General features: G+C 46.8%; 7 non-coding genes across 7 annotated transcripts; all 7 read right to left on the bottom strand.

The window, feature by feature from the left end:
* Positions 1–279: 279 nt before the first annotated feature.
* On the bottom strand, positions 280–361 carry TRNAS-AGA (transfer RNA serine (anticodon AGA)). The gene has a single exon. It is a non-coding gene; the product is annotated as a tRNA-Ser (tRNA).
* A 3,677-nt stretch (positions 362–4,038) lies between these two features.
* TRNAS-AGA (transfer RNA serine (anticodon AGA)) lies at positions 4,039–4,120 on the bottom strand. The gene has a single exon. It is a non-coding gene; the product is annotated as a tRNA-Ser (tRNA).
* Positions 4,121–7,816: 3,696 nt separating this feature from the next.
* TRNAS-AGA (transfer RNA serine (anticodon AGA)) lies at positions 7,817–7,898 on the bottom strand. Its single transcript has one exon. It is a non-coding gene; the product is annotated as a tRNA-Ser (tRNA).
* Positions 7,899–11,573: 3,675 nt separating this feature from the next.
* On the bottom strand, positions 11,574–11,655 carry TRNAS-AGA (transfer RNA serine (anticodon AGA)). Its single transcript has one exon. It is a non-coding gene; the product is annotated as a tRNA-Ser (tRNA).
* A 3,696-nt stretch (positions 11,656–15,351) lies between these two features.
* On the bottom strand, positions 15,352–15,433 carry TRNAS-AGA (transfer RNA serine (anticodon AGA)). Its single transcript has one exon. It is a non-coding gene; the product is annotated as a tRNA-Ser (tRNA).
* Positions 15,434–19,083: 3,650 nt separating this feature from the next.
* On the bottom strand, positions 19,084–19,165 carry TRNAS-AGA (transfer RNA serine (anticodon AGA)). Its single transcript has one exon. It is a non-coding gene; the product is annotated as a tRNA-Ser (tRNA).
* Positions 19,166–22,861: 3,696 nt separating this feature from the next.
* On the bottom strand, positions 22,862–22,943 carry TRNAS-AGA (transfer RNA serine (anticodon AGA)). Its single transcript has one exon. It is a non-coding gene; the product is annotated as a tRNA-Ser (tRNA).
* Positions 22,944–27,380: the final 4,437 nt, after the last annotated feature.

The following is a 27,380-nucleotide window of genomic DNA, read 5'->3' as shown; positions in this document are numbered from 1 at the left end:
TGTATTTGTCCCCCAAAGCTTGGTGCCTCCTGTTTACTGCTGTGTCCTCTTGTCATCACCCTGTTAGAATTTATTGGGTGTGAGCTCAGTGGTGGTGGTTGCCCGGATCCTCCTCTCCTGCCGCTGAATCCCAGAGGCCCTGCATATAATGCGTAGTAGCACTGTTGCATTGTGGAGAGCAATGCTTCTCTCAGTGGGAGTGAGTACCGCATGACGTAATGATGCTTAACAAAGCACACCAATAATTGAAAATGTGAATTAATTCTTAAAAGAACATCTCGCAGTCTGCAGGATTCGAACCTGCGCAGGGAAACCCCAATGGATTTCTAGTCCATCGCCTTAAGCACTCGGCCACACCTACACAATATACATTTATTTTACCAGAAAAAATACATGAAATACTACTGTGCACAGTCCACCGAGACTCATCTTCTTCAAATGATAAATGAAAAAAGGCAAACGACTTAGAAAAGGAAAGCTCAGGGAAAAATAAGCTAATGGGGTTTGCTACGTATAATGTGTGCACTCGAAGCGATCAGAGAAAAAAGTGCAACAAGTGAGGAAGGTTTATGAAAGTATTGGCTGTGGAGAAGAGTCGAGAAAGGATTATAAAAAAAAGATACAGGCAGTGAAGGGTTGAGAGTAGTCAGTACAGCGGTGCTTGGTACAAATTGTGCTGCGGTCTAGGGAGAGAATCTGCAGAACAGGAAACAACTCACTGAAACATGATTGCGCATGTGCGGTGCTGCTGGGCAGAGACCAGTCCGTTTTTAGGTTGAGCAAAGACAGCGTGTGGCATCCTGAGATGCTACTCCTGTTGCTAGGCATTGAAGAATGTTTTCATCTGTATGAGTCTTATGATGTAATCACTAGCAAGACAGTTGCAGCCTAGCTTTCATCCCTACAAGACCTGCTAATGTGGATGGGATCTTTCTGTGGAATAAATCTACGTCAAGCCTTCATGAGTGGTGTACCTCTTTACATTTGGCGACCGAGGATGGGATATACCATAAAGGATTAATTTCAATAATGGAAAGATCTCAACATTCCCAAAATCACCAAGGGTGCTAAACTGCTGTTGAGATATCTACTTCACGTGTGCTCCTCTGCACTGTTTCACCTTGGATTGTGATGTGCTGTTGACTTATCTACTTCACGGGTGCCCCTCTGGACTGTTTCACCTTGGATTGTGATGTCCACCATTTATTCTACACCTTTATCTACTGCCCATGTTTAACACTGATCTGGATGCGAGGATATTTTTCACTGGACTACCGATTTTTTTTTCTTACCCGCTATTATCATCTAGACTACGCGTCAATTGTGTTGCTGGGGGACGCATGTTGACTTTTAATTAAAGACTCGTCATTTCCCCTGGTTTTGGACTGGCGAGGGAAACTGGTGATTGCGGCTGTGTTGTGCCTCCACGACCGACTGTGTTTGAGGTGCAGAGGCATCACTTAATTTATTGGCGGTTTGATGCCCTCACGATCGACTCCGAGGTCTCAGGGTGCACAGGCATCATTCAAATTGTCTGCGCGCACTCACCTCGCGATCGAGCATCGAAAGCTAGCAGCATTCATCTCCTCGCGAGCCCTGCTCCTTCTTTGGAACTCTGTGATGAGGTAGGGACTGGTGCCTACCCTCTTTGGCTGACCTAATCAGCCAATGAGGGAAGGCATCAGTCCCAACCCTCCTGGCATCTCTGAGGCAGAGCTGTGCAGGTAAGTGTGGTTTCTTTAAATTATTGGTGTGTGTGGGAGTGTAAGTATGAATATTTGGGAGTGAGTATTGTGAATATATGTGAGCGCCTGTGTGTGAATGCCTGGTGTAGGAAGCTGGCTCTGTATATGATCTCACCAATAGGAGGTGACACCGTGGACAGAGTCCAGGGATTCCCCAAAAGTGTACAGGGCTGAATGCAAAACCCAAAGTGCTCTATTTGTGGTAGTGTGGGCAAGCAGCCCTAGGCCGAACACAGATGAGTGTAAGACATTTATTGCACACACCGGATCAATAATGGACACATGACTGAAGAAGCAGATCCGGACCAATTTAATAAAATTGTACTTTGTTGGTATTTTTATTTTTAAAACCAGACTTCATAATAAGGTAAGTATGTTTCAAGTGGAGCTACTTTTCATGTTCTTAAATTGACAGTGCAGTATTCTCATAGTTCAGGATCCCTGAGGAGGGAATCAAGTGAGTGGTGTAACTTACAGTTCCAGTCGTGTGGTCAGACCCACACGGAGTGCAGGGTCGGTCATGGGGGGCTAGTACACCCATACAGTGCGGATTTTGATACCTTTGCCGAGGTGGTCGATTCCGGTAGTGTTCTTCGACCCCGTGGTCAGCGTAAGCAAGGAGCAGGATAGGTTTCTTCAGGCAGACAGCACAGGTACAGTTGCTGGCAGAGTATTGCTGGAGTTCGGATGCTGATCCACTGGTGCTGTATTGCCTTGGAGACATACTGGTCAGGTCAGCATTACAGGAGGTGACCAGCAGGGCCACCAGCAGGAGGGTACAGGCTCTCGGGCCATGAGCTGTGGGCAACTCGGGTTGTGGGCTCGAGAGGATCCCTCGAGGTGGTGGAGGTTGTCCAGTTGCAGGGCGCCTGTGGGCAGGGCAGAGTGATGTCGACAGAAGTGTCAGTCCTCTACCACTGTGGTCTTTGGGAGATCTTTGGATCATAGTGAGACACGTCGACACCAGTGGTGGTCCTTACCTGTGGTGGTTCTTGGAGTTCTTGTGCAGCAGGGAGTCACGTCGACCAGGGTTGGTCTTCCCTGTGGTGGTTCTTGGAGTTTGGTTCTTCTTGGACAGATCCGCTGTCCTCAGGAGATTTGAAGTTTTTATTGAAGGCAAAGCAGGGACCATGTGGGCATGGGTTCGGAAAACAAGCAACACCTTTGAAGAGGTCAAACGTGCCCTCCTTAGAGACACCACCATGGTGGTTTTCATGCCTCGCTGTCGTACAGAATTGATTGTGGATGCCAGCCAGGTAGAACTGGAACCATCCTTACTCAGGAAACCTCTCCAGGAGAGTGAGTTACCACTGCCTACGGAGGCAGGGCACTCACGGTGACTGAAACGAAGTATGCACAAATTGAGAGAGTCGCTGGCAATCAGCTAGGGGTCCCAACATTTTCACCTGTACGGATGACGTTCCAAGTTGCCAGTGGTACAATCTACGGCCCCATCCAATCCCGTAATAGAGACTTAAAGACTATGTGTGCGGAGTAAAGGACTTGCTAACCAATGTGGGAAGGGATGTAGAGGGACACCCGACCTCTACATCACACAGCACCACACACATCAAGGACAGGTAGGGCTGAGGAGATAAGTAAGTGGTGGTGGGTCGCTTGAGGACCGACCCAGACTCGAGTACTTAGTGTCTGTCTCTGTGTTCTAGCCTTGAGCCTCACCGGTAGTATGGCAGCCTGTAGCCCAGGCCTCACGCCTCTCACAGTTAGCATCTCCTTCAGAGAAGCTCCTTTCTCAATTTTATCTAAGGCCACAAGTGTTGACAGTACCTCTAATCTTCAGAAAGCCACCATGTGCATAGATGTCTTTGATGCCGCCTCATGCGCAGATGTCTTTGATGTCACCTCATGCGTAGATGTCTTTGATTCCACCTCATAGGTAGATGTCTGTGATGCCACATCGTGCATAGATGCTCTGATGTCACCTCATGCATAGATGGCTTTGATGTCACCTCGTGCATAGATGGCTTTTATGCCACCACACCTCGTGCATAGATGTATTTGTCCCCCAAAGCTTGGTGCCTCCTGTTTACTGCTGGGTCCTCTTGTCATCACCCTGTTAGGATTTATTGGGTGTGAGCTCCGTGGTGGTGGTTGCCCGGATCCTCCTCTCCTGCCGCTGAATCCCAGAGGCCCTGCATATAATGCGTAGTAGCACTGTTGCATTGTGGAGAGCAATGCTTCTCTCAGTGGGAGTGAGTACCGCATGACGTAATGATGCTTAACAAAGCACACCAATAATTGAAAATGTGAATTAATTCTTAAAAGAACATCTTGCAGTCTGCAGGATTCGAACCTGCGCAGGGAAACCCCAATGGATTTCTAGTCCATCGCCTTAAGCACTCGGCCACACCTGCACAATATACATTTATTTTACCAGAAAAAATACATGAAATACTACTGTGCACAGTCCACCGAGACTGATCTTCTTCAAATGATAAATGAAAAAAGGCAAACGACTTAGAAAAGGAAAGCTCAGGGAAAAATAAGCTAATGGGGTTTGCTACGTATAATGTGTGCACTCGAAGCGATCAGAGAAAAAAGTGCAACAAGTGAGCAAGGTTTATGAAAGTATTGGCTGTGGAGAAGAGTCGAGAAAGGACTATAAAAAAAAGATACAGGCAGTGAAGGGTTGAGAGTAGTCAGTACAGCGGTGCTTGGTACAAATTGTGCTGCGGTCTAGCGAGAGAATCTGCGGAACAGGAAACAACTCACTGAAACATGATTGCGCATGCGCGGTGCTGCTGGGCAGAGACCAGTCCGTTTTTAGGTTGAGCAAAGACAGCGTGTGGCATCCTGAGATGCTACTCCTGTTGCTAGGCATTGAAGAATGTTTTCATCTGTATGAGTCTTATGATGTAATCACTAGCAAGACAGTTGCAGCCTAGCTTTCATCCCTACAAGACCTGCTAATGTGGATGGGATCTTTCTGTGGAATAAATCTACGTCAAGCCTTCATGAGTGGTGTACCTCTATACATTTGGCGACAGAGGATGGGATATACCATAAAGGATTAATTTCAATAATGGAAAGATCTCAACATTCCCAAAATCACCAAGGGTGCTAAACTGCTGTTGAGATATCTACTTCACGTGTGCTCCTCTGCACTGTTTCACCTTGGATTGTGATGTGCTGTTGACTTATCTACTTCACGGGTGCCCCTCTGGACTGTTTCACCTTGGATTGTGATGTCCACCATTTATTCTACACCTTTATCTACTGCCCATGTTTAACACTGATCTGGATGCGAGGATATTTTTCACTGGACTACCGATTTTTTTTTCTTACCCGCTATTATCATCTAGACTACGCGTCAATTGTGTTGCTGGGGGACGCATGTTGACTTTTAATTAAAGACTCGTCATTTCCCCTGGTTTTGGACTGGCGAGGGAAACTGGTGATTGCGGCTGTGTTGTGCCTCCACGACCGACTGTGTTTGAGGTGCAGAGGCATCACTTAATTTATTGGCGGTTTGATGCCCTCACGATCGACTCCGAGGTCTCAGGGTGCACAGGCATCATTCAAATTGTCTGCGCGCACTCACCTCGCGATCGAGCATCGAAAGCTAGCAGCATTCATCTCCTCGCGAGCCCTGCTCCTTCTTTGGAACTCTGTGATGAGGTAGGGACTGGTGCCTACCCTCTTTGGCTGACCTAATCAGCAAATGAGGGAAGGCATCAGTCCCAACCCTCCTGGCATCTCTGAGGCAGAGCTGTGCAGGTAAGTGTGGTTTCTTTAAATTATTGGTGTGTGTGGGAGTGTAAGTATGAATATTTGGGAGTGAGTATTGTGAATATATGTGAGCGCCTGTGTGTGAATGCCTGGTGTAGGAAGCTGGCTCTGTATATGATCACACCAATAGGAGGTGACACCGTGGACAGAGTCCAGGGATTTCCCAAAAGTGTACAGGGCTGAATGCAAAACCCAAAGTGCTCTATTTGTGGTAGTGTGGCAAGCAGCCCTAGGCCGAACACAGATGAGTGTAAGATATTTATTGCACACACCGGATCAATAATGGACACATGACTGAAGAAGCAGATCCGGACCAATTTAATAAAATTATACTTTGTTGGTATTTTTATTTTTAAAACCAGACTTTATAATAAGGTAAGTATGTTTCAAGTGGAGCTACTTTTCATGTTCTTAAATTGACAGTGCAGTATTCTCATAGTTCAGGATCCCTGAGGGAATCAAGTGAGTGGTGTAACTTACAGTTCCAGTCGTGTGGTCAGACCCACACGGAGTGCAGGGTCGGTCATGGGGGGCTAGTACACCCATACAGTGCGGATTTTGATACCTTTGCCGAGGTGGTCGATTCCGGTAGTGTTCTTCGACCCCGTGGTCAGCGTAAGCAAGGAGCAGGATAGGTTTCAGCAGGCAGACAGCACAGGTACAGTTGCTGGCGGAGTATTGCTGGAGTTCGGATGCTGATCCACTGGTGCTGTATTGCCTTGGAGACATACTGGTCAGGTCAGCATTACAGGAGGTGACCAGCAGGGCCACCAGCAGGAGGGTACAGGCTCTCGGGCCATGAGCTGTGGGCAACTCGGGTTGTGGGCTCGAGAGGATCCCTCGAGGTCGTGGAGGTTGTCCAGTTGCAGGGCGCCTGTGGGCAGAGTGATGTCGACAGAAGTGTCAGTCCTCTACCACTGTGGTCTTTGGGAGATCTTTGGATCATAGTGAGACACGTCGACACCAGTGGTGGTCCTTACCTGTGGTGGTTCTTGGAGTTCTTGTGCAGCAGGGAGTCACGTCGACCAGGGTTGGTCTTCCCTGTGGTGGTTCTTGGAGTTTGGTTCTTCTTGGACAGATCCGCTGTCCTCATGAGATTTGAAGTTTTTATTAAAGGCAAAGCAGGGACCATGTGGGCATGGGTTCAGAAAACAAGCAACACCTTTGAAGAGGTCAAACGTGCCCTCCTTAGAGACACCACCATGGTGGTTTTCATGCCTCGCTGTCGTACAGAATTGATTGTGGATGCCAGCCAGGTAGAACTGGAACCATCCTTACTCAGGAAACCTCTCCAGGAGAGTGAGTTACCACTGCCTACGGCGGCAGGGCACTCACGGTGACTGAAACGAAGTATGCACAAATTGAGAGAGTCGCTGGCCATCAGCTAGGGGTCCCAACATTTTCACCTGTACGGATGATGTTCCAAGTTGCCAGTGGTACAATCTACGGCCCCATCCAATCCCGTAATAGAGACTTAAAGACTATGTGTGCAGAGTAAAGGACTTGTGGGAAGGGATGTGGGAAGGGATGTAGAGGGACACCCGACCTCTACGTCACACAACACCACACACATCAAGGACAGGTAGGGCTGAGGAGATAAGTAAGTGGTGGTGGGTCGCTTGAGGACCGACCCAGACTCGAGTACTTAGTGTCTGTCTCTGTGTTCTAGCCTTGAGCCTCACCAGTAGTAGGCAGCCTGTAGCCCAGGCCTCACGCCTCTCACAGTTAGCATCTCCTTCAGAGAAGCTTCTTTCTCAATTTTATCTAAGGCCACAAGTTTTGACAGTACCTCTAATCTTCAGAAAGCCACCATGTGCATAGATGTCTTTGATGCCGCCTCATGCGCAGATGTCTTTGATGTCACCTCATGCGTAGATGTCTTTGATTCCACCTCATAGGTAGATGTCTGTGATGCCACCTTGTGCATAGATGCTCTGATGTCACCTCATGCATAGATGGCTTTGATGTTGCTTCGTGCATAGATGGCTTTGATGTCACCTCGTGCATAGATGGCTTTTATGCCACCACACCTCGTGCATAGATGTATTTGTCCCCCAAAGCTTGGTGCCTCCTGTTTACTGCTGTGTCCTCTTGTCATCACCCTGTTAGAATTTATTGGGTGTGAGCTCAGTGGTGGTGGTTGCCCGGATCCTCCTATCCTGCCGCTGAATCCCAGAGGCCCTGCATGTAATGCGTAGTAGCACTGTTGCATTGTGGAGAGCAATGCTTCTCTCAGTGGGAGTGAGTACCGCATGACGTAATGATGCTTAACAAAGCACACCAATAATTGAAAATGTGAATTAATTCTTAAAAGAACATTTCGCAGTCTGCAGGATTCGAACCTGCGCAGGGAAACCCCAATGGATTTCTAGTCCATCGCCTTAAGCACTCGGCCACACCTACACAATATACATTTATTTTACCAGAAAAAATACATGAAATACTACTGTGCACAGTCCACCGAGACTCATCTTCTTCAAATGATAAATGAAAAAAGGCAAACGACTTAGAAAAGGAAAGCTCAGGGAAAAATAAGCTAATGGGGTTTGCTACGTATAATGTGTGCACTCGAAGCGATCAGAGAAAAAAGTGCAACAAGTGAGGAAGGTTTATGAAAGTATTGGCTGTGGAGAAGAGTCGAGAAAGGATTATAAAAAAAAGATACAGGCAGTGAAGGGTTGAGAGTAGTCAGTACAGCGGTGCTTGGTACAAATTGTGCTGCGGTCTAGGGAGAGAATCTGCAGAACAGGAAACAACTCACTGAAACATGATTGCGCATGTGCGGTGCTGCTGGGCAGAGACCAGTCCGTTTTTAGGTTGAGCAAAGACAGCGTGTGGCATCCTGAGATGCTACTCCTGTTGCTAGGCATTGAAGAATGTTTTCATCTGTATGAGTCTTATGATGTAATCACTAGCAAGACAGTTGCAGCCTAGCTTTCATCCCTACAAGACCTGCTAATGTGGATGGGATCTTTCTGTGGAATAAATCCACGTCAAGCCTTCATGAGTGGTGTACCTCTTTACATTTGGCGACCGAGGATGGGATATACCATAAAGGATTAATTTCAATAATGGAAAGATCTCAACATTCCCAAAATCACCAAGGGTGCTAAACTGCTGTTGAGATATCTACTTCACGTGTGCTCCTCTGCACTGTTTCACCTTGGATTGTGATGTGCTGTTGACTTATCTACTTCACGGGTGCCCCTCTGGACTGTTTCACCTTGGATTGTGATGTCCACCATTTATTCTACACCTTTATCTACTGCCCATGTTTAACACTGATCTGGATGCGAGGATATTTTTCACTGGACTACCGATTTTTTTTTCTTACCCGCTATTATCATCTAGACTACGCGTCAATTGTGTTGCTGGGGGACGCATGTTGACTTTTAATTAAAGACTCGTCATTTCCCCTGGTTTTGGACTGGCGAGGGAAACTGGTGATTGCGGCTGTGTTGTGCCTCCACGACCGACTGTGTTTAAGGTGCAGAGGCATCACTTAATTTATTGGCGGTTTGATGCCCTCACGATCGACTCCGAGGTCTCAGGGTGCACAGGCATCATTCAAATTGTCTGCGCGCACTCACCTCGCGATCGAGCATCGAAAGCTAGCAGCATTCATCTCCTCGCGAGCCCTGCTCCTTCTTTGGAACTCTGTGATGAGGTAGGGACTGGTGCCTACCCTCTTTGGCTGACCTAATCAGCCAATGAGGGAAGGCATCAGTCCCAACCCTCCTGGCATCTCTGAGGCAGAGCTGTGCAGGTAAGTGTGGTTTCTTTAAATTATTGGTGTGTGTGGGTGTGTAAGTATGAATATTTGGGAGTGAGTATTGTGAAAATATGTGAGCGCCTGTGTGTGAATGCCTGGTGTAGGAAGCTGGCTCTGTATATGATCTCACCAATAGGAGGTGACACCGTGGACAGAGTCCAGGGATTCCCCAAAAGTGTACAGGGCTGAATGCAAAACCCAAAGTGCTCTATTTGTGGTAGTGTGGCAAGCAGCCCTAGGCCGAACACAGATGAGTGTAAGACATTTATTGCACACACCGGATCAATAATGAACACATGACTGAAGAAGCAGATCCGGACCAATTTAATAAAATTATACTTTGTTGGTATTTTATTTTTAAAACCAGACTTCATAATAAGGTAAGTATGTTTCAAGTGGAGCTACTTTTCATGTTCTTAAATTGACAGTGCAGTATTCTCATAGTTCAGGATCCCTGAGGAGGGAATCAAGTGAGTGGTGTAACTTACAGTTCCAGTCGTGTGGTCAGACCCACACGGAGTGCAGGGTCGGTCATGGGGGGCTAGTACACCCATACAGTGCGGATTTTGATACCTTTGCCGAGGTGGTTGATTCCGGTAGTGTTCTTCGACCCCGTGGTCAGCGTAAGCAAGGAGCAGGATAGGTTTCTTCAGGCAGACAGCACAGGTACAGTTGCTGGCGGAGTATTGCTGGAGTTCGGATGCTGATCCACTGGTGCTGTATTGCCTTGGAGACATACTGGTCAGGTCAGCATTACAGGAGGTGACCAGCAGGGCCACCAGCAGGAGGGTACAGGCTCTCGGGCCATGAGCTGTGGGCAACTCGGGTTGTGGGCTCGAGAGGATCCCTCGAGGTGGTGGAGGTTGTCCAGTTGCAGGGCGCCTGTGGGCAGGGCAGAGTGATGTCGACAGAAGTGTCAGTCCTCTACCACTGTGGTCTTTGGGAGATCTTTGGATCATAGTGAGACACGTCGACACCAGTGGTGGTCCTTACCTGTGGTGGTTCTTGGAGTTCTTGTGCAGCAGGGAGTCACGTCGACCAGGGTTGGTCTTCCCTGTGGTGGTTCTTGGAGTTTGGTTCTTCTTGGACAGATCCGCTGTCCTCAGGAGATTTGAAGTTTTTATTGAAGGCAAAGCAGGGACCATGTGGGCATGGGTTCGGAAAACAAGCAACACCTTTGAAGAGGTCAAACGTGCCCTCCTTAGAGACACCACCATGGTGGGTTTCATGCCTCGCTGTCGTACAGAATTGATTGTGGATGCCAGCCAGGTAGAACTGGAACCATCCTTACTCAGGAAACCTCTCCAGGAGAGTGAGTTACCACTGCCTACGGAGGCAGGGCACTCACGGTGACTGAAACGAAGTATGCACAAATTGAGAGAGTCGCTGGCAATCAGCTAGGGGTCCCAACATTTTCACCTGTACGGATGACGTTCCAAGTTGCCAGTGGTACAATCTACGGCCCCATCCAATCCCGTAATAGAGACTTAAAGACTATGTGTGCGGAGTAAAGGACTTGCTAACCAATGTGGGAAGGGATGTAGAGGGACACCCGACCTCTACATCACACAGCACCACACACATCAAGGACAGGTAGGGCTGAGGAGATAAGTAAGTGGTGGTGGGTCACTTGAGGACCGACCCAGACTCGAGTACTTAGTGTCTGTCTCTGTGTTCTAGCCTTGAGCCTCACCGGTAGTATGGCAGCCTGTAGCCCAGGCCTCACGCCTCTCACAGTTAGCATCTCCTTCAGAGAAGCTCCTTTCTCAATTTTAACTAAGGCCACAAGTGTTGACAGTACCTCTAATCTTCAGAAAGCCACCATGTGCATAGATGTCTTTGATGCCGCCTCATGCGCAGATGTCTTTGATGTCACCTCATGCGTAGATGTCTTTGATTCCACCTCATAGGTAGATGTCTGTGATGCCACATCATGCATAGATGCTCTGATGTCACCTCATGCATAGATGGCTTTGATGTCACCTCGTGCATAGATGGCTTTTATGCCACCACACCTCGTGCATAGATGTATTTGTCCCCCAAAGCTTGGTGCCTCCTGTTTACTGCTGGGTCCTCTTGTCATCACCCTGTTAGGATTTATTGGGTGTGAGCTCCGTGGTGGTGGTTGCCCGGATCCTCCTCTCCTGCCGCTGAATCCCAGAGGCCCTGCATATAATGCGTAGTAGCACTGTTGCATTGTGGAGAGCAATGCTTCTCTCAGTGGGAGTGAGTACCGCATGACGTAATGATGCTTAACAAAGCACACCAATAATTGAAAATGTGAATTAATTCTTAAAAGAACATCTTGCAGTCTGCAGGATTCGAACCTGCGCAGGGAAACCCCAATGGATTTCTAGTCCATCGCCTTAAGCACTCGGCCACACCTGCACAATATACATTTATTTTACCAGAAAAAATACATGAAATACTACTGTGCACAGTCCACCGAGACTGATCTTCTTCAAATGATAAATGAAAAAAGGCAAACGACTTAGAAAAGGAAAGCTCAGGGAAAAATAAGCTAATGGGGTTTGCTACGTATAATGTGTGCACTCGAAGCGATCAGAGAAAAAAGTGCAACAAGTGAGCAAGGTTTATGAAAGTATTGGCTGTGGAGAAGAGTCGAGAAAGGACTATAAAAAAAAGATACAGGCAGTGAAGGGTTGAGAGTAGTCAGTACAGCGGTGCTTGGTACAAATTGTGCTGCGGTCTAGCGAGAGAATCTGCGGAACAGGAAACAACTCACTGAAACATGATTGCGCATGCGCGGTGCTGCTGGGCAGAGACCAGTCCGTTTTTAGGTTGAGCAAAGACAGCGTGTGGCATCCTGAGATGCTACTCCTGTTGCTAGGCATTGAAGAATGTTTTCATCTGTATGAGTCTTATGATGTAATCACTAGCAAGACAGTTGCAGCCTAGCTTTCATCCCTACAAGACCTGCTAATGTGGATGGGATCTTTCTGTGGAATAAACCTAAGTCAAGCCTTCATGAGTGGTGTACCTCTTTACATTTGGCGACCGAGGATGGGATATACCATAAAGGATTAATTTCAATAATGGAAAGATCTCAACATTCCCAAAATCACCAAGGGTGCTAAACTGCTGTTGAGATATCTACTTCACGTGTGCTCCTCTGCACTGTTTCACCTTGGATTGTGATGTGCTGTTGACTTATCTACTTCACGGGTGCCCCTCTGGACTGTTTCACCTTGGATTGTGATGTCCACCATTTATTCTACACCTTTATCTACTGCCCATGTTTAACACTGATCTGGATGCGAGGATATTTTTCACTGGACTACCGATTTTTTTTTCTTACCCGCTATTATCATCTAGACTACGCGTCAATTGTGTTGCTGGGGGACGCGTGTTGACTTTTAATTAAAGACTCGTCATTTCCCCTGGTTTTGGACTGGCGAGGGAAACTGGTGATTGCGGCTGTGTTGTGCCTCCACGACCGACTGTGTTTGAGGTGCAGAGGCATCACTTAATTTATTGGCGGTTTGATGCCCTCACGATCGACTCCGAGGTCTCAGGGTGCACAGGCATCATTCAAATTGTCTGCGCGCACTCACCTCGCGATCGAGCATCGAAAGCTAGCAGCATTCATCTCCTCGCGAGCCCTGCTCCTTCTTTGGAACTCTGTGATGAGGTAGGGACTGGTGCCTACCCTCTTTGGCTGACCTAATCAGCCAATGAGGGAAGGCATCAGTCCCAACCCTCCTGGCATCTCTGAGGCAGAGCTGTGCAGGTAAGTGTGGTTTCTTTAAATTATTGGTGTGTGTGGGAGTGTAAGTATGAATATTTGGGAGTGAGTATTGTGAATATATGTGAGCGCCTGTGTGTGAATGCCTGGTGTAGGAAGCTGGCTCTGTATATGATCACACCAATAGGAGGTGACACCGTGGACAGAGTCCAGGGATTTCCCAAAAGTGTACAGGGCTGAATGCAAAACCCAAAGTGCTCTATTTGTGGTAGTGTGGCAAGCAGCCCTAGGCCGAACACAGATGAGTGTAAGACATTTATTGCACACATCGGATCAATAATGGACACATGACTGAAGAAGCAGATCCGGACCAATTTAATAAAATTATACTTTGTTGGTATTTTTATTTTTAAAACCAGACTTTATAATAAGGTAAGTATGTTTCAAGTGGAGCTACTTTTCATGTTCTTAAATTGACAGTGCAGTATTCTCATAGTTCAGGATCCCTGAGGGAATCAAGTGAGTGGTGTAACTTACAGTTCCAGTCGTGTGGTCAGACCCACACGGAGTGCAGGGTCGGTCATGGGGGGCTAGTACACCCATACAGTGCGGATTTTGATACCTTTGCCGAGGTGGTCGATTCCGGTAGTGTTCTTCGACCCCGTGGTCAGCGTAAGCAAGGAGCAGGATAGGTTTCAGCAGGCAGACAGCACAGGTACAGTTGCTGGCGGAGTATTGCTGGAGTTCGGATGCTGACCCACTGGTGCTGTATTGCCTTGGAGACATACTGGTCAGGTCAGCATTACAGGAGGTGACCAGCAGGGCCACCAGCAGGAGGGTACAGGCTCTCGGGCCATGAGCTGTGGGCAACTCGGGTTGTGGGCTCGAGAGGATCCCTCGAGGTCGTGGAGGTTGTCCAGTTGCAGGGCGCCTGTGGGCAGAGTGATGTCGACAGAAGTGTCAGTCCTCTACCACTGTGGTCTTTGGGAGATCTTTGGATCATAGTGAGACACGTCGACACCAGTGGTGGTCCTTACCTGTGGTGGTTCTTGGAGTTCTTGTGCAGCAGGGAGTCACGTCGACCAGGGTTGGTCTTCCCTGTGGTGGTTCTTGGAGTTTGGTTCTTCTTGGACAGATCCGCTGTCCTCAGGAGATTTGAAGTTTTTATTAAAGGCAAAGCAGGGACCATGTGGGCATGGATTCAGAAAACAAGCAACACCTTTGAAGAGGTCAAACGTGCCCTCCTTAGAGACACCACCATGGTGGTTTTCATGCCTCGCTGTCGTACAGAATTGATTGTGGATGCCAGCCAGGTAGAACTGGAACCATCCTTACTCAGGAAACCTCTCCAGGAGAGTGAGTTACCACTGCCTACGGCGGCAGGGCACTCACGGTGACTGAAACGAAGTATGCACAAATTGAGAGAGTCGCTGGCCATCAGCTAGGGGTCCCAACATTTTCACCTGTACGGATGATGTTCCAAGTTGCCAGTGGTACAATCTACGGCCCCATCCAATCCCGTAATAGAGACTTAAAGACTATGTGTGCAGAGTAAAGGACTTGTGGGAAGGGATGTGGGAAGGGATGTAGAGGGACACCCGACCTCTACGTCACACAACACCACACACATCAAGGACAGGTAGGGCTGAGGAGATAAGTAAGTGGTGGTGGGTCGCTTGAGGACCGACCCAGACTCGAGTACTTAGTGTCTGTCTCTGTGTTCTAGCCTTGAGCCTCACCAGTAGTAGGCAGCCTGTAGCCCAGGCCTCACGCCTCTCACAGTTAGCATCTCCTTCAGAGAAGCTCCTTTCTCAATTTTATCTAAGGCCACAAGTGTTGACAGTACCTCTAATCTTCAGAAAGCCACCATGTGCATAGATGTCTTTGATGCCGCCTCATGCGCAGATGTCTTTGATGTCACCTCATGCGTAGATGTCTTTGATTCCACCTCATAGGTAGATGTCTGTGATGCCACCTTGTGCATAGATGCTCTGATGTCACCTCATGCATAGATGGCTTTGATGTTGCTTCGTGCATAGATGGCTTTGATGTCACCTCGTGCATAGATGGCTTTTATGCCACCACACCTCGTGCATAGATGTATTTGTCCCCCAAAGCTTGGTGCCTCCTGTTTACTGCTGTGTCCTCTTGTCATCACCCTGTTAGAATTTATTGGGTGTGAGCTCAGTGGTGGTGGTTGCCCGGATCCTCCTCTCCTGCCGCTGAATCCCAGAGGCCCTGCATGTAATGCGTAGTAGCACTGTTGCATTGTGGAGAGCAATGCTTCTCTCAGTGGGAGTGAGTACCGCATGACGTAATGATGCTTAACAAAGCACACCAATAATTGAAAATGTGAATTAATTCTTAAAAGAACATCTCGCAGTCTGCAGGATTCGAACCTGCGCAGGGAAACCCCAATGGATTTCTAGTCCATCGCCTTAAGCACTCGGCCACACCTACACAATATACATTTATTTTACCAGAAAAAATACATGAAATACTACTGTGCACAGTCCACCGAGACTCATCTTCTTCAAATGATAAATGAAAAAAGGCAAACGACTTAGAAAAGGAAAGCTCAGGGAAAAATAAGCTAATGGGGTTTGCTACGTATAATGTGTGCACTCGAAGCGATCAGAGAAAAAAGTGCAACAAGTGAGGAAGGTTTATGAAAGTATTGGCTGTGGAGAAGAGTCGAGAAAGGATTATAAAAAAAAGATACAGGCAGTGAAGGGTTGAGAGTAGTCAGTACAGCGGTGCTTGGTACAAATTGTGCTGCGGTCTAGGGAGAGAATCTGCAGAACAGGAAACAACTCACTGAAACATGATTGCGCATGTGCGGTGCTGCTGGGCAGAGACCAGTCCGTTTTTAGGTTGAGCAAAGACAGCGTGTGGCATCCTGAGATGCTACTCCTGTTGCTAGGCATTGAAGAATGTTTTCATCTGTATGAGTCTTATGATGTAATCACTAGCAAGACAGTTGCAGCCTAGCTTTCATCCCTACAAGACCTGCTAATGTGGATGGGAGCTTTCTGTGGAATAAATCTACGTCAAGCCTTCATGAGTGGTGTACCTCTTTACATTTGGCGACCGAGGATGGGATATACCATAAAGGATTAATTTCAATAATGGAAAGATCTCAACATTCCCAAAATCACCAAGGGTGCTAAACTGCTGTTGAGATATCTACTTCACGTGTGCTCCTCTGCACTGTTTCACCTTGGATTGTAATGTGCTGTTGACTTATCTACTTCACGGGTGCCCCTCTGGACTGTTTCACCTTGGATTGTGATGTCCACCATTTATTCTACACCTTTATCTACTGCCCATGTTTAACACTGATCTGGATGCGAGGATATTTTTCACTGGACTACCGATTTTTTTTTCTTACCCGCTATTATCATCTAGACTACGCGTCAATTGTGTTGCTGGGGGACGCATGTTGACTTTTAATTAAAGACTCGTCATTTCCCCTGGTTTTGGACTGGCGAGGGAAACTGGTGATTGCGGCTGTGTTGTGCCTCCACGACCGACTGTGTTTGAGGTGCAGAGGCATCACTTAATTTATTGGCGGTTTGATGCCCTCACGATCGACTCCGAGGTCTCAGGGTGCACAGGCATCATTCAAATTGTCTGCGCGCACTCACCTCGCGATCGAGCATCGAAAGCTAGCAGCATTCATCTCCTCGCGAGCCCTGCTCCTTCTTTGGAACTCTGTGATGAGGTAGGGACTGGTGCCTACCCTCTTTGGCTGACCTAATCAGCCAATGAGGGAAGGCATCAGTCCCAACCCTCCTGGCATCTCTGAGGCAGAGCTGTGCAGGTAAGTGTGGTTTCTTTAAATTATTGGTGTGTGTGGGTGTGTAAGTATGAATATTTGGGAGTGAGTATTGTGAATATATGTGAGCGCCTGTGTGTGAATGCCTGGTGTAGGAAGCTGGCTCTGTATATGATCTCACCAATAGGAGGTGACACCGTGGACAGAGTCCAGGGATTTCCCAAAAGTGTACAGGGCTGAATGCAAAACCCAAAGTGCTCTATTTGTGGTAGTGTGGCAAGCAGCCCTAGGCCGAACACAGATGAGTGTAAGACATTTATTGCACACACCGGATCAATAATGGACACATGACTGAAGAAGCAGATCCGGACCAATTTAATAAAATTATACTTTGTTGGTATTTTTATTTTTAAAACCAGACTTCATAATAAGGTAAGTATGTTTCAAGTGGAGCTACTTTTCATGTTCTTAAATTGACAGTGCAGTATTCTCATAGTTCAGGATCCCTGAGGAGGGAATAAAGTGAGTGGTGTAACTTACAGTTCCAGTCGTGTGGTCAGACCCACACGGAGTGCAGGGTCGGTCATGGGGGGCTAGTACACCCATACAGTGCGGATTTTGATACCTTTGCCGAGGTGGTCGATTCCGGTAGTGTTCTTCGACCCCGTGGTCAGCGTAAGCAAGGAGCAGGATAGGTTTCTTCAGGCAGACAGCACAGGTACAGTTGCTGGCGGAGTATTGCTGGAGTTCGGATGCTGATCCACTGGTGCTGTATTGCCTTGGAGACATACTGGTCAGGTCAGCATTACAGGAGGTGACCAGCAGGGCCACCAGCAGGAGGGTACAGGCTCTCGGGCCATGAGCTGTGGGCAACTCGGGTTGTGGGCTCGAGAGGATCCCTCGAGGTCGTGGAGGTTGTCCAGTTGCAGGGCGCCTGTGGGCAGGGCAGAGTGATGTCGACAGAAGTGTCAGTCCTCTACCACTGTGGTCTTTGGGAGATCTTTGGATCATAGTGAGACACGTCGACACCAGTGGTGGTCCTTACCTGTGGTGGTTCTTGGAGTTCTTGTGCAGCAGGGAGTCACGTCGACCAGGGTTGGTCTTCCCTGTGGTGGTTCTTGGAGTTTGGTTCTTCTTGGACAGATCCGCTGTCCTCAGGAGATTTGAAGTTTTTATTGAAGGCAAAGCAGGGACCATGTGGGCATGGGTTCGGAAAACAAGCAACACCTTTGAAGAGGTCAAACGTGCCCTCCTTAGAGACACCACCATGGTGGTTTTCATGCCTCGCTGTCGTACAGAATTGATTGTGGATGCCAGCCAGGTAGAACTGGAACCATCCTTACTCAGGAAACCTCTCCAGGAGAGTGAGTTACCACTGCCTACGGAGGCAGGGCACTCACGGTGACTGAAACGAAGTATGCACAAATTGAGAGAGTCGCTGGCAATCAGCTAGGGGTCCCAACATTTTCACCTGTACGGATGACGTTCCAAGTTGCCAGTGGTACAATCTACGGCCCCATCCAATCCCGTAATAGAGACTTAAAGACTATGTGTGCGGAGTAAAGGACTTGCTAACCAATGTGGGAAGGGATGTAGAGGGACACCCGACCTCTACATCACACAGCACCACACACATCAAGGACAGGTAGGGCTGAGGAGATAAGTAAGTGGTGGTGGGTCGCTTGAGGACCGACCCAGACTCGAGTACTTAGTGTCTGTCTCTGTGTTCTAGCCTTGAGCCTCACCGGTAGTATGGCAGCCTGTAGCCCAGGCCTCACGCCTCTCACAGTTAGCATCTCCTTCAGAGAAGCTCCTTTCTCAATTTTATCTAAGGCCACAAGTGTTGACAGTACCTCTAATCTTCAGAAAGCCACCATGTGCATAGATGTCTTTGATGCCGCCTCATGCGCAGATGTCTTTGATGTCACCTCATGCGTAGATGTCTTTGATTCCACCTCATAGGTAGATGTCTGTGATGCCACATCGTGCATAGATGGCTTTGATGTCACCTCGTGCATAGATGGCTTTTATGCCACCACACCTCGTGCATAGATGTATTTGTCCCCCAAAGCTTGGTGCCTCCTGTTTACTGCTGTGTCCTCTTGTCATCACCCTGTTAGAATTTATTGGGTGTGAGCTCCGTGGTGGTGGTTGCCCGGATCCTCCTCTCCTGCCGCTGAATCCCAGAGGCCCTGCATATAATGCGTAGTAGCACTGTTGCATTGTGGAGAGCAATGCTTCTCTCAGTGGGAGTGAGTACCGCATGACGTAATGATGCTTAACAAAGCACACCAATAATTGAAAATGTGAATTAATTCTTAAAAGAACATCTTGCAGTCTGCAGGATTCGAACCTGCGCAGGGAAACCCCAATGGATTTCTAGTCCATCGCCTTAAGCACTCGGCCACACCTACACAATATACATTTATTTTACCAGAAAAAATACATGAAATACTACTGTGCACAGTCCACCGAGACTGATCTTCTTCAAATGATAAATGAAAAAAGGCAAACGACTTAGAAAAGGAAAGCTCAGGGAAAAATAAGCTAATGGGGTTTGCTACGTATAATGTGTGCACTCGAAGCGATCAGAGAAAAAAGTGCAACAAGTGAGCAAGGTTTATGAAAGTATTGGCTGTGGAGAAGAGTCGAGAAAGGACTATAAAAAAAAGATACAGGCAGTGAAGGGTTGAGAGTAGTCAGTACAGCGGTGCTTGGTACAAATTGTGCTGCGGTCTAGGGAGAGAATCTGCGGAACAGGAAACAACTCACTGAAACATGATTGCGCATGCGCGGTGCTGCTGGGCAGAGACCAGTCCGTTTTTAGGTTGAGCAAAGACAGCGTGTGGCATCCTGAGATGCTACTCCTGTTGCTAGGCATTGAAGAATGTTTTCATCTGTATGAGTCTTATGATGTAATCACTAGCAAGACAGTTGCAGCCTAGCTTTCATCCCTACAAGACCTGCTAATGTGGATGGGAGCTTTCTGTGGAATAAATCTACGTCAAGCCTTCATGAGTGGTGTACCTCTTTACATTTGGCGACCGAGGATGGGATATACCATAAAGGATTAATTTCAATAATGGAAAGATCTCAACATTCCCAAAATCACCAAGGGTGCTAAACTGCTGTTGAGATATCTACTTCACGTGTGCTCCTCTGCACTGTTTCACCTTGGATTGTGATGTGCTGTTGACTTATCTACTTCACGGGTGCCCCTCTGGACTGTTTCACCTTGGATTGTGATGTCCACCATTTATTCTACACCTTTATCTACTGCCCATGTTTAACACTGATCTGGATGCGAGGATATTTTTCACTGGACTACCGATTTTTTTTTCTTACCCGCTATTATCATCTAGACTACGCGTCAATTGTGTTGCTGGGGGACGCGTGTTGACTTTTAATTAAAGACTCGTCATTTCCCCTGGTTTTGGACTGGCGAGGGAAACTGGTGATTGCGGCTGTGTTGTGCCTCCACGACCGACTGTGTTTGAGGTGCAGAGGCATCACTTAATTTATTGGCGGTTTGATGCCCTCACGATCGACTCCGAGGTCTCAGGGTGCACAGGCATCATTCAAATTGTCTGCGCGCACTCATCTCGCGATCGAGCATCGAAAGCTAGCAGCATTCATCTCCTCGCGAGCCCTGCTCCTTCTTTGGAATTCTGTGATGAGGTAGGGACTGGTGCCTACCCTCTTTGGCTGACCTAATCAGCCAATGAGGGAAGGCATCAGTCCCAACCCTCCTGGCATCTCTGAGGCAGAGCTGTGCAGGTAAGTGTGGTTTCTTTAAATTATTGGTGTGTGTGGGAGTGTAAGTATGAATATTTGGGAGTGAGTATTGTGAATATATGTGAGCGCCTGTGTGTGAATGCCTGGTGTAGGAAGCTGGCTCTGTATATGATCTCACCAATAGGAGGTGACACCGTGGACAGAGTCCAGGGATTCCCCAAAAGTGTACAGGGCTGAATGCAAAACCCAAAGTGCTCTATTTGTGGTAGTGTGGCAAGCAGCCCTAGGCCGAACACAGATGAGTGTAAGACATTTATTGCACACACCGGATCAATAATGGACACATGACTGAAGAAGCAGATCCGGACCAATTTAATAAAATTATACTTTGTTGGTATTTTTATTTTTAAAACCAGACTTTATAATAAGGTAAGTATGTTTCAAGTGGAGCTACTTTTCATGTTCTTAAATTGACAGTGCAGTATTCTCATAGTTCAGGATGCCTGAGGGAATCAAGTGAGTGGTGTAACTTACAGTTCCAGTCGTGTGGTCAGACCCACACGGAGTGCAGGGTCGGTCATGGGGGGCTAGTACACCCATACAGTGCGGATTTTGATACCTTTGCCGAGGTGGTCGATTCCGGTAGTGTTCTTCGACCCCGTGGTCAGCGTAAGCAAGGAGCAGGATAGGTTTCAGCAGGCAGACAGCACAGGTACAGTTGCTGGCGGAGTATTGCTGGAGTTCGGATGCTGATCCACTGGTGCTGTATTGCCTTGGAGACATACTGGTCAGGTCAGCATTACAGGAGGTGACCAGCAGGGCCACCAGCAGGAGGGTACAGGCTCTCGGGCCATGAGCTGTGGGCAACTCGGGTTGTGGGCTCGAGAGGATCCCTCGAGGTCGTGGAGGTTGTCCAGTTGCAGGGCGCCTGTGGGCAGAGTGATGTTGACAGAAGTGTCAGTCCTCTACCACTGTGGTCTTTGGGAGATCTTTGGATCATAGTGAGACACGTCGACACCAGTGGTGGTCCTTACCTGTGGTGGTTCTTGGAGTTCTTGTGCAGCAGGGAGTCACGTCGACCAGGGTTGGTCTTCCCTGTGGTGGTTCTTGGAGTTTGGTTCTTCTTGGACAGATCCCCTGTCCTCAGGAGATTTGAAGTTTTTATTAAAGGCAAAGCAGGGACCATGTGGGCATGGGTTCAGAAAACAAGCAACACCTTTGAAGAGGTCAAACGTGCCCTCCTTAGAGACACCACCATGGTGGTTTTCATGCCTCGCTGTCGTACAGAATTGATTGTGGATGCCAGCCAGGTAGAACTGGAACCATCCTTACTCAGGAAACCTCTCCAGGAGAGTGAGTTACCACTGCCTACGGCGGCAGGGCACTCACGGTGACTGAAACGAAGTATGCACAAATTGAGAGAGTCGCTGTCCATCAGCTAGGGGTCCCAACATTTTCACCTGTACGGATGATGTTCCAAGTTGCCAGGGGTACAATCTACGGCCCCATCCAATCCCGTAATAGAGACTTAAAGACTATGTGTGCGGAGTAAAGGACTTGTGGGAAGGGATGTGGGAAGGGATGTAGAGGGACACCCGACCTCTACGTCACACAACACCACACACATCAAGGACAGGTAGGGCTGAGGAGATAAGTAAGTGGTGGTGGGTCGCTTGAGGACCGACCCAGACTCGAGTACTTAGTGTCTGTCTCTGTGTTCTAGCCTTGAGCCTCACCAGTAGTAGGCAGCCTGTAGCCCAGGCCTCACGCCTCTCACAGTTAGCATCTCCTTCAGAGAAGCTCCTTTCTCAATTTTATCTAAGGCCACAAGTGTTGACAGTACCTCTAATCTTCAGAAAGCCACCATGTGCATAGATGTCTTTGATGCCGCCTCATGCGCAGATGTCTTTGATGTCACCTCATGCGTAGATGTCTTTGATTCCACCTCATAGGTAGATGTCTGTGATGCCACCTTGTGCATAGATGCTCTGATGTCACCTCCTGCATAGATGGCTTTGATGTTGCTTCGTGCATAGATGGCTTTGATGTCACCTCGTGCATAGATGGCTTTTATGCCATCACACCTCGTGCATAGATGTATTTGTCCCCCAAAGCTTGGTGCCTCCTGTTTACTGCTGTGTCCTCTTGTCATCACCCTGTTAGAATTTATTGGGTGTGAGCTCAGTGGTGGTGGTTGCCCGGATCCTCCTCTCCTGCCGCTGAATCCCAGAGGCCCTGCATATAATGCGTAGTAGCACTGTTGCATTGTGGAGAGCAATGCTTCTCTCAGTGGGAGTGAGTACCGCATGACGTAATGATGCTTAACAAAGCACACCAATAATTGAAAATGTGAATTAATTCTTAAAAGAACATCTCGCAGTCTGCAGGATTCGAACCTGCGCAGGGAAACCCCAATGGATTTCTAGTCCATCGCCTTAAGCACTCGGCCACACCTACACAATATACATTTATTTTACCAGAAAAAATACATGAAATACTACTGTGCACAGTCCACCGAGACTCATCTTCTTCAAATGATAAATGAAAAAAGGCAAACGACTTAGAAAAGGAAAGCTCAGGGAAAAATAAGCTAATGGGGTTTGCTACGTATAATGTGTGCACTCGAAGCGATCAGAGAAAAAAGTGCAACAAGTGAGCAAGGTTTATGAAGGTATTGGCTGTTGAGAAGAGTCGAGAAAGGATTATAAAAAAAAGATACAGGCAGTGAAGGGTTGAGAGTAGTCAGTACAGCGGTGCTTGGTACAAATTGTGCTGCGGTCTAGGGAGAGAATCTGCGGAACAGGAAACAACTCACTGAAACATGATTGCGCATGCGCGGTGCTGCTGGGCAGAGACCAGTCCGTTTTTAGGTTGAGCAAAGACAGCGTGTGGCATCCTGAGATGCTACTCCTGTTGCTAGGCATTGAAGAATGTTTTCATCTGTATGAGTCTTATGATGTAATCACTAGCAAGACAGTTGCAGCCTAGCTTTCATCCCTACAAGACCTGCTAATGTGGATGGGACCTTTCTGTGGAATAAATCTACTTCAAGCCTTCATGAGTGGTGTACCTCTTTACATTTGGCGACCGAGGATGGGATATACCATAAAGGATTAATTTCAATAATGGAAAGATCTCAACATTCCCAAAATCACCAAGGGTGCTAAACCGCTGTTGAGATATCTACTTCACGTGTGCTCCTCTGCACTGTTTCACCTTGGATTGTGATGTGCTGTTGACTTATCTACTTCACGGGTGCCCCTCTGGATTGTTTCACCTTGGATTGTGATGTCCACCATTTATTCTACACCTTTATCTACTGCCCATGTTTAACACTGATCTGGATGCGAGGATATTTTTCACCGGACTACCGATTTTTTTTTCTTACCCGCTATTATCATCTAGACTACGCGTCAATTGTGTTGCTGGGGGATGCGTGTTGACTTTTAATTAAAGACTCGCCATTTCCCCTGGTTTTGGACTGGCGAGGGAGACTGGTGATTGCGACTGTGTTGTGCCTCCACGACCGACTGTGTTTGAGGTGCAGAGGCATCACTTAATTTATTGGCGGTTTGATGCCCTCACGATCGACTCCGAGGTCTCAGGGTGCACAGGCATCATTCAAATTGTCTGCGTGCACTCACCTCGCGATCGAGCATCGAAAGCTAGCAGCATTCATCTCCTCGCGAGCCCTGCTCCTTCTTTGGAACACTGCTTACGTCATCCTCTGGAACAGCATTCCTGGGAATAGACGTGCCGACGTCTCACGCACATGCACACTTCCTCTGAGAAGCAGCCATTGTCAAGGTTGCTTAGCAACGCGCGTCAACACATCTTTCCTCCCGCTTCAAACGCGCTAATAAACACGCACCAAGTTTACTCTAAACAAGTTTTTAGGGTTTTAAAGGGTAAAGACTTAAAAGACCCAGCATCCAGCTTCTAGACTTCAGAGGGAAAATGTTGTGTATCTGTTCAGTGATACACACACTTCGACAGAGGAAGGTAAATTCAAGGTGTGTCATAACAGTGACACACACACTTTCTTCAAACATTAACTCTACAACAGTGACACACACACTTTAGTGTGTCATAACCTTAAAAAATGTTTTAACTTATAATCGTTTTAATTAAGTACTAAATATTGTAGGTAAATTTAGAGTATTAAATAAATCTATAATATTATTGTATTACTGATGACAAAATGCAGAACGTCACTGCATCTCCGTTTTTTTGTCATCACCAGGCGATCCCCCTATTAAATGGCAAAAATGGCGAAAAGTCTTCGAGAGGTATGCGAGAGTGTGCGGCTCCTCTCTAAGTGCAGAGAGGAAAACTGCATTACTCTTGCATTGTTTAGGATCAGAAGGTCAGGAAGTTTTTGATCATCTTCCTGAACTTCATGATCGTAACCTTCATGAATACGAAATTTGCATTGCTAAGCTTGACAAACATTACCTACCCAAGGTCAGTACCATTCTAGAAAGGTACCATTTTGGGAGGAGGAATCAATTAGAGGATGAGAGTATTGAGAATTATGTTACGTCCCTTAGGAAGTTGGCTTCGTCATGTAAATTTGAGGCAACTCTTGATGAAAGAATAAGGGATCAGTTCATGCTGGGCTGCAGCATTGAACGCGTCAGAGAAGAGTTGTGGCAAAAAGATGAGCCGACTTTGGATGATGTAATTGTAATTGCAAAAAGAATAGAACACTCTCTAAAATGTGTTGATGTTATAAAGAAAAATGGTGAAAATAAAGAAAAAAACTCCATTCAAGCTGTTAAGACTATTCCTAGAGTGCCAACAAGTCAAAAGTAAAATGTAAAGAATGACAATTCAAAAGAAACAGCAATGAAATTTGATTTCTCCAATGTGAAGTGTTTCCGTTGTGGGAAAATGGGACACTTTGCAAATGACAGACAGTGCCCAGGATGGAAGGTGACGTGCAGTAAATGCAAAAAGAAGGGCCATTTCTCTGTCATGTGCAAGGGGAAGAACTACAGAGGGAAAATAAGTGAAGTTTATTATGATGTCGATGACAGTGATGAATGTCAAGATGAGGTAGACTGTGGTCAAATACAAGTACAAGCTATACAGAATAGGGAAGGGAAAAGTTGCCCAATAGATGAAATTCTAGTGGAAGGGAAACCTACTAGAGTTCTTTTCGACTCAGGTGAAAAGATCAGCACTATCTCAAAAGACTTCTTTACCAAAGAAGTTTGTGGTAAAGTAAAAGTTTTTCGCCCTGACATAAAACCGTTTGCATACGGAGGGGAACCTATTAAGTTGTTTGGTTACTTCTGGGGTTTAATTGACTATAAAAACAGATTAACAAGCGCAAAAATATATATATCACAAAAAGGGGACAGCATATTGAGCTGGTTCCACCAGAGAGATCTAAGTGTTATGTTGGACCCAAATTCTTCGCCCCCTATTATATTAAGAAAAGATTATGATTTAAATTCAATCTCTGTTAGTCATGACACCGCAGACAAAGGATTTTCCGACCTCTTAAAAATAAAATTTCCAAATGTTTTCTCAGATAAGTTAGGGTGCCTCAAAGGGTATCTTCATCACATTCGTATGATTGATAATGCAAAACCTGTATGTTGCAAAGTTAGGAATGTCCCTGTTACAGTTAGAGAAATGGTCAAAATAGAATTAGAACGTCTAAAGTCTGAGGGAGTAATTGAGGATGTAGAAGCTACACTATGGGTTGCTCTGGTAGTCGCCGCCAAGAAGGGGGATGGGTCTCTCCGTTTGTGTGTGGACCTTCGCGAATTGAACAGGAGTGTTATTGTAGACCGTTATCCGCTGCCTAAGATAAACAATATGTGAATGTTGTTAAAAGATGCAAAGGTCTTCAGCACCATTGATCTAAGGTCAGCTTACCACCAAATTAGATTGGATGATGACTCTAAAGACTTAACGGCATTTGTCACTCCCTTCGGCACGTTTCGCTTTGCAAGACTTCCTTTTGGCCTTGTATCAGCAGCCTCAGTTTTTCAAAGAGCGCTGGAAAGGGTTTTAAAAGGTCTTATAGGCGTTAGGGTTTATCAAGATGATATATTAATCTTTGGAGGTGATATTAAGGAACATGAGGATAGACTGTACATGGTTTTGAACAGGTTGCAAGAGTTCAATCTGACTGTAAAGATTGAAAAATGTGAATTCAGGAGAAACTCCATTGAATATTTAGGACACACCATCTCTGAAAGGGGGGTCTTACCAAAGGAAAGTTTAATTACTGCTATACAGAATTTAGCTCCCCCAACGAATAAGGAAGAACTTATGAGCTTCCTGGGTATGGCCGAATATTAAATTAAATTTATAAGTGGGTTTGCATCATTATGTGTTCACATGAGAGCATTACTCCGCAAAGATTGTGTATTCCTTTGGGATAACAGCTGTGAACAAGAATTTTATGCAATCAAAGAGAAGTTAAAAACTGCCCCCAGACTATGCAGTTTTGACCCTAAAAACAAATCTATTTTAGTCACCAACGCAAGTTTAAAGGGGTTGGGAGCTGTTTTATTACAAAAGGATCGTTCTCAGGAACAAGTTATTCTCTTCCTGTCAAGTAGTTTGAGGGGTGCTGAGTTGCGCTACTCCGTGATTGAGAGAGAAGCACTTGCTGTTTATTGGTCAATAAGAAAATTAAAGAACTTCTTATGGTGTGGTGAGTTTGAAGTCAGGACTGACCATAAACCATTGTGCGAGATTTTTAAGAATAAGGGTATTGACGCAGTGTCAAGCAGAATTACAAAATGGATTGTTGGTCTACAAGATTATAATTTTGAGGTGAAATACTTGCCTGGGGTGGAAAACAAAGTGGCTGATGCATTGTCTAGACTTGTTGTCAAGAATGATCTTAATTCTGATGAGATTGAACAGGAT

This window comes from Triturus cristatus, chromosome 12 (genome assembly GCF_964204655.1).
Source record: "Triturus cristatus chromosome 12, aTriCri1.1, whole genome shotgun sequence".
Classification (NCBI taxonomy): domain Eukaryota; kingdom Metazoa; phylum Chordata; class Amphibia; order Caudata; family Salamandridae; genus Triturus; species Triturus cristatus.
This window is presented reverse-complemented; position numbering and strand designations above follow the sequence as displayed.